General features: G+C 39.2%; 2 long non-coding RNA genes across 7 annotated transcripts; one reads left to right on the top strand and one right to left on the bottom strand.

The window, feature by feature from the left end:
* Positions 1-2,840: 2,840 nt before the first annotated feature.
* On the bottom strand, positions 2,841-10,843 carry LOC122193911. 6 transcript variants are annotated; one of them, XR_006183010.1, is made up of 6 exons: positions 10,802-10,816; positions 10,617-10,715; positions 6,445-6,572; positions 4,917-5,051; positions 4,044-4,187; positions 2,892-2,929 (listed from the first exon to the last, which is right to left on the bottom strand). It is a non-coding gene; the product is annotated as an uncharacterized LOC122193911 (long non-coding RNA). The 6 variants fall into 6 exon arrangements; XR_006183009.1 differs by having other exon boundaries at positions 2,899-2,929; positions 4,044-4,091; XR_006183007.1 differs by having other exon boundaries at positions 2,841-4,091.
* Positions 10,844-12,845: 2,002 nt separating this feature from the next.
* On the top strand, positions 12,846-14,477 carry LOC122193913. Its single transcript, XR_006183011.1, has 2 exons — positions 12,846-13,007; positions 13,573-14,477. It is a non-coding gene; the product is annotated as an uncharacterized LOC122193913 (long non-coding RNA).
* Positions 14,478-14,862: the final 385 nt, after the last annotated feature.

The following is a 14,862-nucleotide window of genomic DNA, read 5'->3' on the forward strand; positions in this document are numbered from 1 at the left end:
TGTCGTTTGGAGAAACTGATAGATCCTAAGCCTTTTCACATGTACTGTTCTCATTAATTCTTACAATTTTGGAAAAAAAAAAATATAGAAGCCTTGTAATGACAACATATTCTCACGGCAACTGGGCTTATTAGCATCTTAGTGGATATTCTTTTTCATGTATTTTATTATTTTATTTGCCTGAAGTATGCCAGCCATTTGGATCTCAGAGGCCATGCATTAACCTACAGCTACCATCTAAACTATCACAAACTGCTGTTCTGAATACTGATTGTTCAACATTGTTAAGCTCAAGGAGCAGGTCAATGCAAAGAATAGATTACTTTGTATTATACTTAGTTATGTCAGTATGTTATATCTAGCATGCACTGTGCACTGCTGTAACTTTCTGAAATATCTGTAACATTCCAGTTATTTACAGTGACTTTGGAGTCTTATTACATATAGTGAGTAAATATTATCATGAAAATTCCCCAAATATCTCTTCTGCATTCATCTGTCATGCTTTTGCTTGCTATCAAAAAATCACATGGAATGTTTATAAAGGATGTTATGTGCTGAAGACACATAAATTATTTCCTTCCATGTAACAGACATGCACACTGACAATTGATTCCTGAGAAGACTATTGACAATAAAATACGTATTTCACTGAAATAAAACCCAATGCATGTTCAAGGTTTATAGACATTCTATTAGATATAATTCCATATAAAAATGAATTCACACTGTTAAATTTTCAGATGCAGGAAAAAAATAACTGAATGTTTGTGGAGATTTTAACTGGTAGCAAAATACAGGTAGAAGCCCAAAAATTACTTCCTAAGCAATTCCACATTATCTTCAAATCCCTTACAATCTTTCATTCTTATTCTTTAAAAGACAAGTAGTACATTTTTCAGTCAAATTAACTTCATTGGTTAGGTATTGTTAAACTCATATTCAGTGCACTGAAATGTTACAGTCTGCAATAACTTAAAACAGAATACTATTTTAACCGTATCTAAATGACATTATTGTAAGAAAAAAAAATTAGTCAAATTGTTGCTCCACCATCAGGGTTTAGGTAATAACACATGACTATTTATAATAACAATAACAATAGTTGTAAAAAAATTCTACAATCTGCACTACTTCTGGGCAATGAAGGCAATCTCTGTATCCAGTACAAGAATTTAGGATCAGCCTATTATTTTGATACCATGATTTATAGTACCGTCATTCAAATCCTGAGCAAAATAAAACTTAACTTCTTACTTTGGCCTCTACCATCTGAAGAAAATAATTTATTTTGCTCTCAGTCATGGTATATGCACTGACACTGAGCACATTACTGCTGTTCTTTGCTCAGTTCATACACACAAACAGAAATAGCTTACAGTACATTTTAGACATATTGGCAGCGTAACACCAGCAGGGACTGAACTTGTGATACCTAACAAAATCATTCACTTAAATTAAAATATTTAGCTCTTTTATCCAAGACTGGAGCAGACCATACCATATGAATTATACAGTTACTAGTAGTGCTGTAAAAATACTACACTGGGAATGATCTTTGCGTAGATATATTTCTATAGGACTTTGGTTTACAACCTCATTCATGTAGGAGACTAAGACACTATGCTGCTGTTAGAGAAAATAGATTTATTGTTCACAAAGAGCTTCTGCTGAGGAATGTTGAAGTCACCTTTAAATCAGTAGTATTAGAGAAATGTAAATTAAAATCTTGTGGCAAAAGTTATTCCAGGTAATCATAATAAAATAAATTAGCTATCAATTCCAAATAATGTGCTCTATCTTTTCACTAGTAAAACATTTCTGATTGCTTACACACTGAATAGAAATATCATCCTTAAAAAAAAAAAACAACAACAATCTTTCCAATAATGACCTAGTTCAAGGAAAAGGAAAAAGAAAAGGAAAAGGAAGAGGAAGAGGAAAAAGCTGGACACTGCTCTGAAACGTGGACACTCACAACTCCTTGGTGCCAGTTGGATTGCATCCTGGAGTGCTAAGGGAGTTGGTGGATGTGGTTGCCAAACCACACTCCATCATCCTTCAACAGTCCTGGCTAACTGGGAATGTCCGGGTGTACTGGAGACTGGCAGATATGAAGACCATCTTCAGAAAGGGCCAGGAAGATGATTCTGGTAGCTACAGACCTATCAGTCTCACCTTGGTGCCATGGAAGGTCATGAAACGGATAATCTTGGGAGCCACCATGGATCAATTAAAGGTCAGCCATGGGATCAGGCCCAGGCAGTATGGGTCTATGAATGGAAGATCCTGTCTGACAAACCTGATTTTGTTCTATGACAGGATGACCTGCTTAGTGGATGAAGGTAAGGCTGTTGATGTGGTCTTCAGTAAAGTCTTTGACACTGCCCGCCACAGCATCCTCGTGGAGAAGCTGGCTGCCCATGGTTTGGATGGGCATTCGCTCTGCTGGATGAAACATTGGCTGGATGGCCGAGCTCAAAGAGCTGTGGTCAGTGGAGTTAAATCCAGTTGGAGGCCAGTCACAAGCATTGTCCCCCAGGGCTCTGTTCTAGGGCCGCTTCTATTTAACATCCTTATTAATGATCTTGATGAGGGGATGAGATAACTTACCCTCAGTAAGTTTGCCGATAACACCAAGTTGGTAGGGAGTGTTGTTCTGCCAGAGGGAGGAAAGGCATTACAGAGGGACCTGAATCGATGAGCCAAGGTAAACTGTATGAGTTTCAATAGAATCAAGTGTCAGGTCCGGCATTTTGGTCACAACAACCCCAGGCAACCCCAGGCTTAGGGAGGAGTGGCTGGAAAGCCGCCTGACAGAAAGGGACCTTGGTGTGCTGATGGACAGTTGGCTGAATATGAGCCAGCAGTGTGCCCAGGTAGCCAAGAAAGCCAATGGCTTGTATCAGGAATGGTGAGCATTTGAAATCTGTAAGTAAACCAGGAGATGATTAGACAAGCTGTCTGGAATTTGAGGACAGTCAGTTACTGATAAACCATGATGACAGATAGCCAACAATGCTTTCAGAATATCAGTGTGCTTTCAGAATTGTTTTCAGGCACAATATTTCTAAAGACCTATTCTTATGTTTCTTATCTGTCACAGTAGTACTTGTAAAATGCTATTGAGATTGTGGTTTGCAGCCTTTAACACATCAGCTAACATAATTTCGTACTATATAACTAATATGCATTTAATTTCTGGTTAATGCCTTTGAATTACAGTAATAGCACTGAGGACCATTACTGCTGATGGGCACAGAGGCCGGACACATGGGCAGCATGAAAGAAATATAACAGATGTATGGGCTTACTTAGCTACTGTCAAGTGCAGAGACACTACGATAAACATTAAACTTTACATGAGTACCAATCTAATGTTTTAGTCCATGTTATTGTAAATACTGCAAAGTAGGTTATGTAGAAGATCTGTGCTTCAGCTTTTTCACATTTCTCTAGCTGCATGGATAATTAGACTTCATGCAGGTTGAACACTGGATGGTAGAATGATCTTGGTAGAACTTAAGTGGCCATTTGTCCCCTGAATAATGGAAGTAGGCTTTTAAAACAGTTCAATGAAAGGTATGAACTCATATTTCTACATCCACTAATACGGCATAATAGACAATTTCAATTTATTTTTTTAAATTGCTGTGATACAAAATGTGCCTCAAAGTACAGTTAGTAAATCTTCAGGCTAGCTTGGAGAAATTTAATACATATATAATACATGATGCATACAAAACAACACAACGTCTTGTGAAGCGTTAAAACTGGACTTTGACTTCCATTCATTTTAATACTGTTTAAAGAAACATTAAAAAACAATTAAAGAGTGACAGTAAACATGAAAATGAGGGGATGACTTCAGGAATGTAAGCAAGTATCTTTTCTAATCACAGCTAGATAATTCTGATGACTTCTTCATGCTCTCCTTTTTCCTGTGATCTCAGTTCTGTTTAAGCTAGCTAAATATCAAGTAATCATTGAATCTGAGCAAGCTCTACTAATTCAAGTGAAGAGTTATACAACGACTACTGTACCTGTTACACTGAGTAATGCATTCTTATACGTCAGTATATGGAAAGTTTCTGTGAAGAAGAAACCAAATTCAGCACTTGTATTAAGTAGCTCCAATTTTCAGCAAAGACTCAGTATAAGAACATTTGCATACACATTTACCATTCCTTTAAACAGAGAAAAGTAATATTAGGAAAATGATGTTCTCAACCTTCCTTTATTTTTGTATTTGATCTTAAGAAAACTAACACTAAATCTTCCTGTTATCATAACTCCAACTCACGTATTTCACAGAGTCACAGAACTGTAGGGTCTGGAAGGAACCTCTAGAGATCATCTAGTCCAACTTCCCTACCAAAGCATGCTCCCTTGACCAGGTTGCACAGCTAGGCATCAAGGTGTGTCTTGACATTTCCAGAGAAGGAGACTCCACAGACTCTCTGGGCAGCCTGTTCCAGTGCTCCATTACCCTTACTGTCAAGAAGTTCTTATGCACATGTGTGTGGAACATCCTGTGCTTCAGTTTGTGGCCATCTCCCCTTGTTTTACCACCAAGCACTGCTGAAAAGAGCCTAGCCTTGTCTGTTTGCTTTCCTCACCTTAGATATTTATAGGCACTGACCAGATCCCCTCTGAGTCTTTTTTTCTCAAGGCTGAACAGCCCTAGGTCGCTCAACCTTTCCTCATAAGGAAGGTGCTTCAAGCCTTTTATCACCTTTATGGTCCTCCACTGGACTCCTTCCAGGAGATCCCTGTCTTACTTACCTGTTTCACTTTATGTCTTTGCTAAAACAAGCAACCTAACAATAATAACAGTAACAATGACAACAACAACAACAACAGTAATTACAATAATAATAACAATAATAATTCAACATAGCAAATGTTGCACTTACCATATATAAGGCTGGGATGCAGTTCTGCATATACTGGAAATCTCACTTGCATCTTGCCTTCACAAGATTTCCAGAATTTTAGAATAAATATGGCAGCATAAACTCAGTTGAAGAATTCAGGAGGAATTTCTGATGCTACAGTAATATTCCCACAAGACAGTCAGGATATCATCATTATTTTTAATGAATATTCATATTGAACTTCCAGCTCACAAAAGATACTATCATTATTACTTGAAAGGTGGTGGGTTTTTAAATATATTATGACACTTTTTTCCTTTCAAAAGATGTACTTATAAAAATATCTGCATTATTCAGTTCTGATCAGATCCATATGAATACTGTATGCATAATTCCACTCTAAAATAGAAGTTTTCCAGTAGTATAAACATATCATTCTGAAGAGTAATTAGATACAGAAAATGAAATACAATCAATGTTGAGAACTTAAAGAAGTGCAGATAAACAAGTGCTCATGACGTTTTTCAACAGATGGTTAGAAAAAATCAGAACAGCCTTCTAGATTTTCTCTTCTAGGTTCAGAATATACAATTACAGTTTTTATAATTCAAACTGAGAAAAATGTAGAATCAAGAAGGCTTCAGCAGATCAACAATCGTCCTTTAAAATAATTCTGTAAACACATAAAAGCATTTTATTCAAACTTAGACACAGTTCCAAAAATCCATTTTTTTCCCTCTCTGTAATCATATATACTTGTTTATTTGCTAAAAATCTAACAGTGGATTATTTTTTTTTTTTTTCCCCAGTGAATGACATAATATTATTGTTTCTTCTTTGGCTTTGAACTACTATTCAGAATTGTAGCCAGTGTCAACAGCTCCTCTAATTTCAGGTCGGAGGTTTCTTATTCTCTGGTCATCACTCACAGGTATAATTTGAAAATACTTCCCTGTCCTTCATTGAGTCCTTTTAGAGCACTTCAGGTAAGTGCAGTAAAGGAAGACAGAGTTAGTACAGTTCAACCTTAAATAGTTTTTCATTCTTGTAATACACTTGGGATGAGAGAACAGAAGATGATAGTGACCCAAGTAGCAATCACTAACTAGCATTAATTTACAGAAGGAAAAAAAAAAAATAATAATAATAATAACAAAAAAGAGAGAGATCAGTACAGGAGCTTAACCAGAAAGGTATCTTACGCAGACCTTGGAAGTTGGAAATCAATAAATAACAAGAAATCCAGTAAACTTGAGAGTAGGAAGAGAGTTGCAGGGATGGTGGTGATACAACTGGATATCTTATATTGTGATGAAGGCTGAGCCTCGGGAAAATCTAAAATAATTCCTTCTTTTATCCATAGGACTTCAGGTTGATTCAGTGATATCAGAATGGATATAAAAGGCAGCAGGACTAAGATTCCATCAGGAACAATAAATCTTGCACGTACTGCTTTTCCAGTTCAAGTATCTTCAATTGATAGAGTGTAAGGAGAGGAGAGTCAGTTAATTCATTTTTATGTCATTATCCTGAAAAACAACTGAAAATAGTGTGTAAGCAGCCTTACCTTCATTGTGTCTTCAGATTACAGAAACCAGATTCAGTAACTAAGACAAGGAACATTTATATGACCTCTAATGCTTCTGCTTAGGTCAGCGTAGGATAGATTTGTACAGGCAGGTTCTGTCCTTCCATCTGCAATATAAAGGAGTTCATTCTTCTCAAACAAATTCCATTGTATGTACTTTGATGAAGCAGGTAAAATAAAATTTGTCTATTTTTTCTTCCAGCTCTCTGAGGTGGTGTATTAAAAGGTGTTGCTTCTCCTCACAGACACTGAATCAATTACATGGATTTCTCTATTTTGCTGCTGAGAGGTTACAGATCAGTAGCACTATGCTGTTCACTGATGTCGGAGTATCAAACCCTCATTTCAGAAGTTTTCTGACGACACAGCATTAGTATACAGCTCCCAGAAAGCTGAAATAACTCAGTAAAGTATCACACATGCTTGTGTTTCCAAGTCAAAGAAATAATGTGTGTGCATCTTAAAGCCAAGCAGAAGCTTAGTTACATATGTTTTCTTGGGACAAATCAAATTTCAGTTATTTTAACATGCTTAATAGAATGGTTTCATGTAAAATTCATTTATCATAAATACTACATTTCAAAACAGTGTGCAAACAGTACAGTGGATATTATTTTTGTAGTGTTTTGATACAGTTACGTAGTGAAAAAAGTTAGTTACAAAAAAGTAGGCAAAATATCAAGAAGGAGAATTTTTTATATATATATTTCAGTGTCTGCTGAAGTGAAACAGGGAATTTCTTTCCACTTTTATTGTTTTTGGATTAAGGTTCTGCAAAAAGAAGCTCGTTAGCCAAGCGGAATGTGTGATACTGATATACTGATTCAGGTAGGTGCTATAAAACTATTACAGAATTGCTGTTAATAGAACAGAGAGAAAGTCGTGATCCTGTTTTAACTTTGGTTAAGGACATGTGTACCTTGGAATCAGCTACCTATTAGTGTCTACAAAGATGAAAACATCTCTGTATGTTTATAAATAATATATAAATTAAACACTTTTTTTTTTTTTTTTTTTTTTTTTTTTTAGAAAGTGTATGGCAACTGGAGAGAGGAAGATATTATCAGAAAAAAAACACCCGAACATTTATCCCTGATTCTAAGTATAGATATAGATCCTTAAATTTATACTTTAAGAACTGTGACCAATGTTTCAAAGTGCCTAAACACTAGAAATATTTCGGTGATCTTCGCTTAGTTCAGTGTTAACTGGTTCATACCAAAATTAAATGCAAGAAATAAATATCTTTGCTGGGTAACTTATATTACTTGAGTTTAGTATTATCATAAAATTACAGAATCTTCTGAGTTAGAAAGTCATCTAATCCAACTCCCTTGAAATGAATATGAACAAGTTGCTCAGAGCCCGGGCCAGCCTGATCTTGAATGTCTCCAAGGACAGGTGATCCATCCACCACCTCTCTGGGTGATTTCTTTCAGTGCCTCACCACCTTCATAGTAAAAAAAAAACTTCTTTGTATCTAATGTGAATTTATCCTTTTATATTTTAAAACCATTTACATTTGTCCTACTGCAACAGACCTTGCTGAAGAGTCTGTCCTCTTCTCCTTATAGCCCTCCTTTAGATACTGAAAGGCTACTATCACATCTCCCCAGAGCCTTCTCTTTTCCAGGCTGAACAGTCCCAGCTCTTTCAGTCTGTCCTCACAGGGGAGGTATTCCATTTCTGCTCATGCTCTAACAGATCCATGCCTCTCCTGTACTCGAGAACTCCACGTCAGGATGGAGTACTCCAGATGTGGTCTCACCAATGCAGAGCAGAGGGGCAGGATCATCTACCTTGACCTGCTGACCACCATTCTTTTGGTGCAGTCCAGGACAGGAGAGGTTTTCTGGGCTGTGAGGGTACACACTGCTAGTTCATGTCCACTTGCTATTGACTAGTATCCCTATGCCCACTGTGGCAGGGCTGTTCTCTGTCCTTACATCCTTCAACTTGTATTGATACAAGGGGTTGGTTGCCATTACCCATGTGCAGTACCTTGCACTTGGATTTTTTGAACCTCATGAGGTTCTCCTTGTCCCACTGACAAAGGCTAAGTCTCTCTGAGTGGCATCCCATACCTCAGTCATCTTAACCTTATCACATAGCTTGTTGTCATCCACAAACTTGATGAGAATGTACTTGATCCCACTGTCAATGTCACTGCTGAAGATATTAAAGAGCATTGGTCCAAGTACTGACCCCTGAGGAGCACCACTTGTTACTTTGTCTATCCAGACATTGAGCCAATGACCACCACTCTCAAGGTATGACTAGACTAAACTTTGTTCATCAGTCCACCTTTCAAATCCACACATTCTGAATTTGAAAAGAAGGATATGATGGGGACTATGTCCAAGTCTCTACTGACATTAAGATAGATGACATAAAGCATTTTCCTCATCCGCTGATGTAGTTATGCCATCATTAAATCCACTAATTAGCTTTTCAAAATTAGTTCTTATTTGTAACACTGAACATTATAAATTGTATTTTCTTTACATAGCAGTATCTAATAGCTTTTCCCTGAAATGAGCTTGTTTCTGAAGAAACAAAAATTGGATTCGCTACTTTTGAACATTTTATATTTTTTCTTTGTCAAATCCTAATCATTTTAAATGCATAGGTTTTCTTCAGTTTTGTTTGTTTTGTGGGGTAATTTGATAAATTAATGCATATTTTGTAAAGCAAACAAGTGTCTGGCAGTTAGTACATAGCATGGTAACAGAATTGCTCTTTGATTTGCATAGTAGTGTTCCTGTTAAAAATTCTGCTTGCCAGTCTTTGAGATTAAATTCTTTTATATAGAATGAGTATGTTAAGTCAAATTATGTGAATCTGCCCAAACCACTTTCTTCTTGTATCAAGCAGTCTCAGAATTCTATAATAATCCTTCCTTCCTAAAACTTTGGAATTGTTTTTTAGACACAGTCTTTGTTTCTGTGTTTAATTGTTACAATATCAATATGTCTTATGTACTTTGATACATTCAATAAAGTGCACTAGCACAGCAAAATATCATGGCTCAGTATTCACTGATTCATAGCAAGCAAGAAATATATTTCCAAGAATAAATAAGAATTGTAATTTTTTTTTTAAAATTGTCAGCAATACCTGTAGACAGTATCTTCTAGAACTAACAGTGCAAAGGCAGATATACATATGCAATAATAACACCAAAAACAAGACCACTACTGTATTGTAATTAATAAGTCATTCTCTTCTAGGAGGCAGTTCTTTTGTTTATTACATAATCCTAGAATGCAATGAAATAGCAAGTATCAACTAGTAACAGTGTTACACTATCTCCAGCTCTAAAATTAGACTCCTTATCTGGTTTGGACTAACGGGCTTACAGCAGGTCAGAAAAAGACTCATGTAAATACTAAGGACAGAGAACTGTCTAAAAAGTAAGCAGCTAATCAGCAGTATTTAACCTGCAGGAAAAAAAAATCACTGTGCTTTGACTAACTATAGAAATATTTATAAGGCCCCATCCATACAGAATTCAGAGATTTACAGTGCTTTCCTTCACACACACAACAGTCTGGCTGAAGTTTTGGCCCTGAAAGCATTGCCCCAGCAATCTTTACATTAAGATCTGCAGCAGTGAACTATGGCGTCAAGTTAATTACAGGTGACAGAATTTATTGTGCTATCGTGTACCAATAAAAAATCTCAGTTGTCATATTCTTCCAGATAAAGATTTTTCGCATGCTTTGAACCATTAGGACAAGGCGATCCAGTGGTCCTGAGGACAATAATAGCATGCATTACTGAGGGATATTTAAAAAGGTGTATGTCATTAAAACTTGCTTACAACATGCAATTGAACTTAAGTGCTATTTTCTACTCGGAACTTCACAGTCTGATGAAAAACTACCTACCAAATGGGATTATTATGTTTCTAACATTTCTAATGAATAAACAGCTTTCTTTCAAACAACCAACACAGAAGATTGTTTTTATGTGTTATTACTCTGAGTTACATTACCCAGTTAAAAATACCCCATATGTAAGGGAATCTACTCCTCTGAACACAGAAAATAGGCAGTTATAGAAATTCAAACAACAGAATGTTCCCTCGTGTTACATAAGAAGACTGGAGAAACCAGCAGACCATCTAGCAAAAATAAAAGTGTACTCACTGTACTGAATGTGAACTTGTGGAGGCTTTTTTCTGAGCGTAAACCAGCCAGCATTCCTTCACCCATCAACTATTTTGAACATGCACTGGAAATCAAGGGCTGGCAATGAAGATAAACACGTCACTTTTCTACAAGGGAGGCATTACAAAGAAGTTGTTCTTACATGGTAAATAATAGAAACTCACTGAAGAGTGGGATGAAATAATGCAGTTCTTCCAGTAGTTAAGTAGTAGAAGGCACAGGGTGAAGGAAAGGACAAGACAGGGGAATGAGGGGGAAAAGGACAGAATAGCTGTAGAGCAGCCTAAAAAGCAGCAAGAAGCTCTGGGAGGACTGTCAAGTGCCAGATTCTGTATCAGGTGTGTATCTGTGTGCATATGTTGCCATTACCTGCTTTGGTCAGGGTTCTTGTCAGTTCTGAGCTCCTGCAGTGGGAAGAGCTCGAGCAACTGGTGCAGTCGCTGCAGACCTGTGCGATGGGGGAGTGCTTGATAAGGACAGCCCTGCAGCCCTCAGCTGGACAAATTTGCTCCGTGTGCCCAGACTGGGAGCTGCACAGTGCCCGGCCGCACTTCTCCAGCTCAGAGCCCGCTGCCTGCAGCTGCATCTTTGCTTCCTTCCCTCCTGCCCAGAGCCTTGAGGGTGCTCCCACAGTCCCCTGCCCACCCCCAAAATGTCAGAGAAGACAGCTGGCAGCGAGCTGCAGGAATCCCAGCACCTTGTTTTCCTTCTGCCTGCAGCTCTCTCCTCCTGTGCCACACAGGGCTCCAGCCTGCAAAATGCAAATGTTCGGGGGGAAAGGGAGTGCTGGCAGGAGCGACTGCTGCAGCTGGCCGGGGAGGGTCTGCGTACCCTGTGCCCTTCTGGCCTATCTGTCCAGCTGCAGGAAGACCAGGGTAGGGCAGCTGAGAAGCTGCCCCCATCAGAGGGGGGAACAAGCTGTCCTTCCACAGAGACATTCCTCTCACAGCCAGATGCACCCACACAACTCTCGGGCCATCTTGCCAATGGCAGCTGTGACACATCAATTCTTTCTAGGCAGGTGAATTAATTTTTTTCCATCTGTAAACTTAGGGGGAGAACTGCAGTTTTTGGTAATCTTTGTAGGAACACTGTCATGGTCCACACAGAACTCAAAACTGCAGCTTTGTGCTAGATCTGGCTGCTTAGACTTGCTAGCACCTAAAACTTCCCATTTTATGGCATGAAAAGAACAAAAAGCCAAAAATGAAACCCGCAGGGAAAGAAAGGCTTTTGAAGAAAAATACGTGGAAGTATAAACAAGACAGAGGCTGAGTGAACATTCATATGGCCCTGCACTTTCTGCCAATGGGCTCTAATCCCATTATCGTTAAATTTGCTGGGTAGTTGCATTTTGGTATTTCAACATTTAGAAACAATGCAACAGATGCTGGCAAAAAGAAAGAAGAAAAAAAGAAAAAAAACTCTTTTTTTTTTTTTTTAAAGCTATTTATATGCACTTGGCACAGCTCTCCTGGGTTTGGAGTAGTTTCCCTCTTTCTTCTTCGTCTTTCCCCCCACAACCCCTCCACATCTAACTTCGTGCTCCTCTCCCGTCCTCACAGCACACACACCGGATCGCCAGGCACTGCGCCGCCGCTCCCCCAGTCCCGTCGGAAAAGTTCTTTCCGTGGTCTCTGTTGCCACCTCCTGGCCAATGCACGGAACGGCAGCTGCGTCCCGCAAGCACCACAACGCATGCGCGTACAAAATGCGGAAGTGCCGTTCTAACCGCTCTACTCAGCTAATCCGCCACCTCTCTATGGTCATCAGTCCTCCAGGTAATAGCGAACATAGCGGCGAACAGCCCCGGCCCAGCAGGTTATTTCGCTTGATTAGTTTCGAGTACTCACCTACGCGTGCGTTGTTTTCGACTACTCATTACGCGTGCGAGGGGCGCAGGGGCCGCTCGAAGCCACAATAGTCTGTTCCCGAGGCAGGCTCCAGGAATCGACTGCTCGCCTGCACCTCGAGGCTTTGTAGATTTGAATGCTAGTTATGAGTGTCCTGGCGCATGCGCTCTGTTGCCTCGAGGATTAACCATAACAAAGCTCGGCGGATTCGCTGCGCAGAGCGAGGAGCACGAGCGCCGCGTGCCTGTGCGCATGCGCCCTAGTGCCTGCGGCGCCAAACAAACACGGCCGCAATTCCACCTATTGGCCACGAGGGGGCACCGGAAACCGCGGAAACAACAACGACTGACTCGACGCGCAGCCGCGCCGCAGCTTCTGGCGCTTTTCTCCCTGCCGTGATGGCAGAGGAAAAACGCAGTTCGATGGGGGTTGAGGGAGGAGAAAATTACGTCAATTGGAAAAAGACGAAGAAAACCAAGGAAAACTTCTCTATACCCAGCAAACCTCTGCTAAGCACGTAAGAATATTATATCTTAATTTTATAAGTCTCACTTTCTTTTTTTTAACCAACTGCCACTGGAGCACTGTCAGTAGATGTACCAGAAATATTGACAGGGGTTAAAGAAAATTGTTCTAATGTTGTTTTGGTTTTTTTTCTACTTCACATAAATCAGGAGAATTATTTGTTTTTCAGTGCCACCAGAGGAGCCATTTCTTCACTGATATCGAAATTCATTATGAATGCCTCTAACAAAAATGATTAGTTGAGCCATTGTATTTAACATGAGCATTTTCACCCACAGCCAAAGCACAGGAATTGATATTAGCAGTTTAACTCTCCAAATTTTGTTCAAAAGACTTTCATATTTCTTCAGTTCAGCTGGCTACAGTCTTGTGAGACAAACTCACAATCAGAAAATGGTTTTGATTTTTTTGCCATCAGATTTGCTGCCACATTATCAAGTTTTATTAAGGATTCCCTTTGAGTTTTAACTTGGTTCAAAGTTATTTGTTAAGGTGACAAGCATTTCTTGATGTGCAGCACATTTTGCAATGTGTTTCTGCCTATAATATTGTTTCAGGATATGTTTGCATTGGAGAGACGGGGTGTCTCAGGAGCAGAGGCAAGCAAACTACACAGTCAGAGCAGCACAGAGTTATGAGTTTTATTTGGCATGTGCACACACACAGGTATCCATTTTTGATAGCCCCAGAAGATGGCAAGCAGAAACTCCCTAAGCAAGTGCAATAGGAGCACTAGTAAGCTAAACCAGAATCTCTCTAAGCAAGCACAATATTACTTACTGACCTTGAGAGAGGGATGAAATTTTGGGAAGGAGTCTGCCTGCAGTGCTTTCAAAACATGTCAGCAGGGCATTCCCTGCTTCAAAGTGCATCTTTCCTCTCTCCTCCACTGCAGCCTCTCTCCTGCTTCTACTCTCTTCAGAGTCTGCAGCATTTTTTTCCACCTGCATGCTGTATCCATGCAGCCAACACATGATACAGAGCCCAAGCGGAACACCTGCTTGCAAAACAAATCCTTGTAAAACAAGATAAGTTAGCAAGGTTTCTCCCTAATTAAAAATCAATAAAATAAGATGAAAGGAACATTTATTTGCATCTACAGCCTTTAAAACTGTCAGAATACTTTGTTCCATCCCAGGATCATTCTCCTGTTGGGCCTCTAGACCCTTTCCAAATTCATCTATTTTCAAATTGTAATCTTTGAAAGCTGACACCATTTTCTTGCAAAGCATTAAGCATGGGGCCATGCTATTTGTCTGCACTGCACTACGCCCTCCCTGTGCCCCTTGGCCAGGCTGGGCTGCTCCAGGAGGCAGATGATGTGGCAGGGTGAGCAGGCGGAAGTGTGAGCTGAGCTGGGCTGTGTGTGTCCTGTGGGTTTCAGGTAGGACAAGCCTAGAATCTTAGTAGAATTGGTTTTTAGCCTTACCAAATAAAAACCAAACCAAACAAAAGAAAAAAACAACTTGTTATGTTAATGGTAGTTATAAAAAGTTAAAAGCCTTGTGATACAGAAATGCACAACATACTGTGAACAGGAAAAGAATGAGATACAGTTGAATCAGAGAAGGACATTAAAATAGCAGAAATAGTGAAAGAAACCACCTCCTTCCCTACCTTCCTCTATAGAAAAATTAGACTGCCTTGAGGAAGGTACAAAACAGATAATCTTGCTCCTTACAACTTTTAGTAACAAATAGTGCAGTTTGCAGTTGCCTTTTCATACTTCTCCAATTTACATGCAACCCTAGCATACTGCTGACTGTCATGCCCTGACACACATAACAGATACTGCTCTAATCCAGTTCAGGATATGCAAAAAATGGCAGAGCTCACAGCCCTGAAAT

This window comes from Lagopus leucura, unplaced genomic scaffold (assembly GCF_019238085.1).
Source record: "Lagopus leucura isolate 7727_CA_CO unplaced genomic scaffold, USGS_WTPT01 35286-8_obj-0_obj, whole genome shotgun sequence".
Lineage (NCBI taxonomy): Eukaryota > Metazoa > Chordata > Aves > Galliformes > Phasianidae > Lagopus > Lagopus leucura.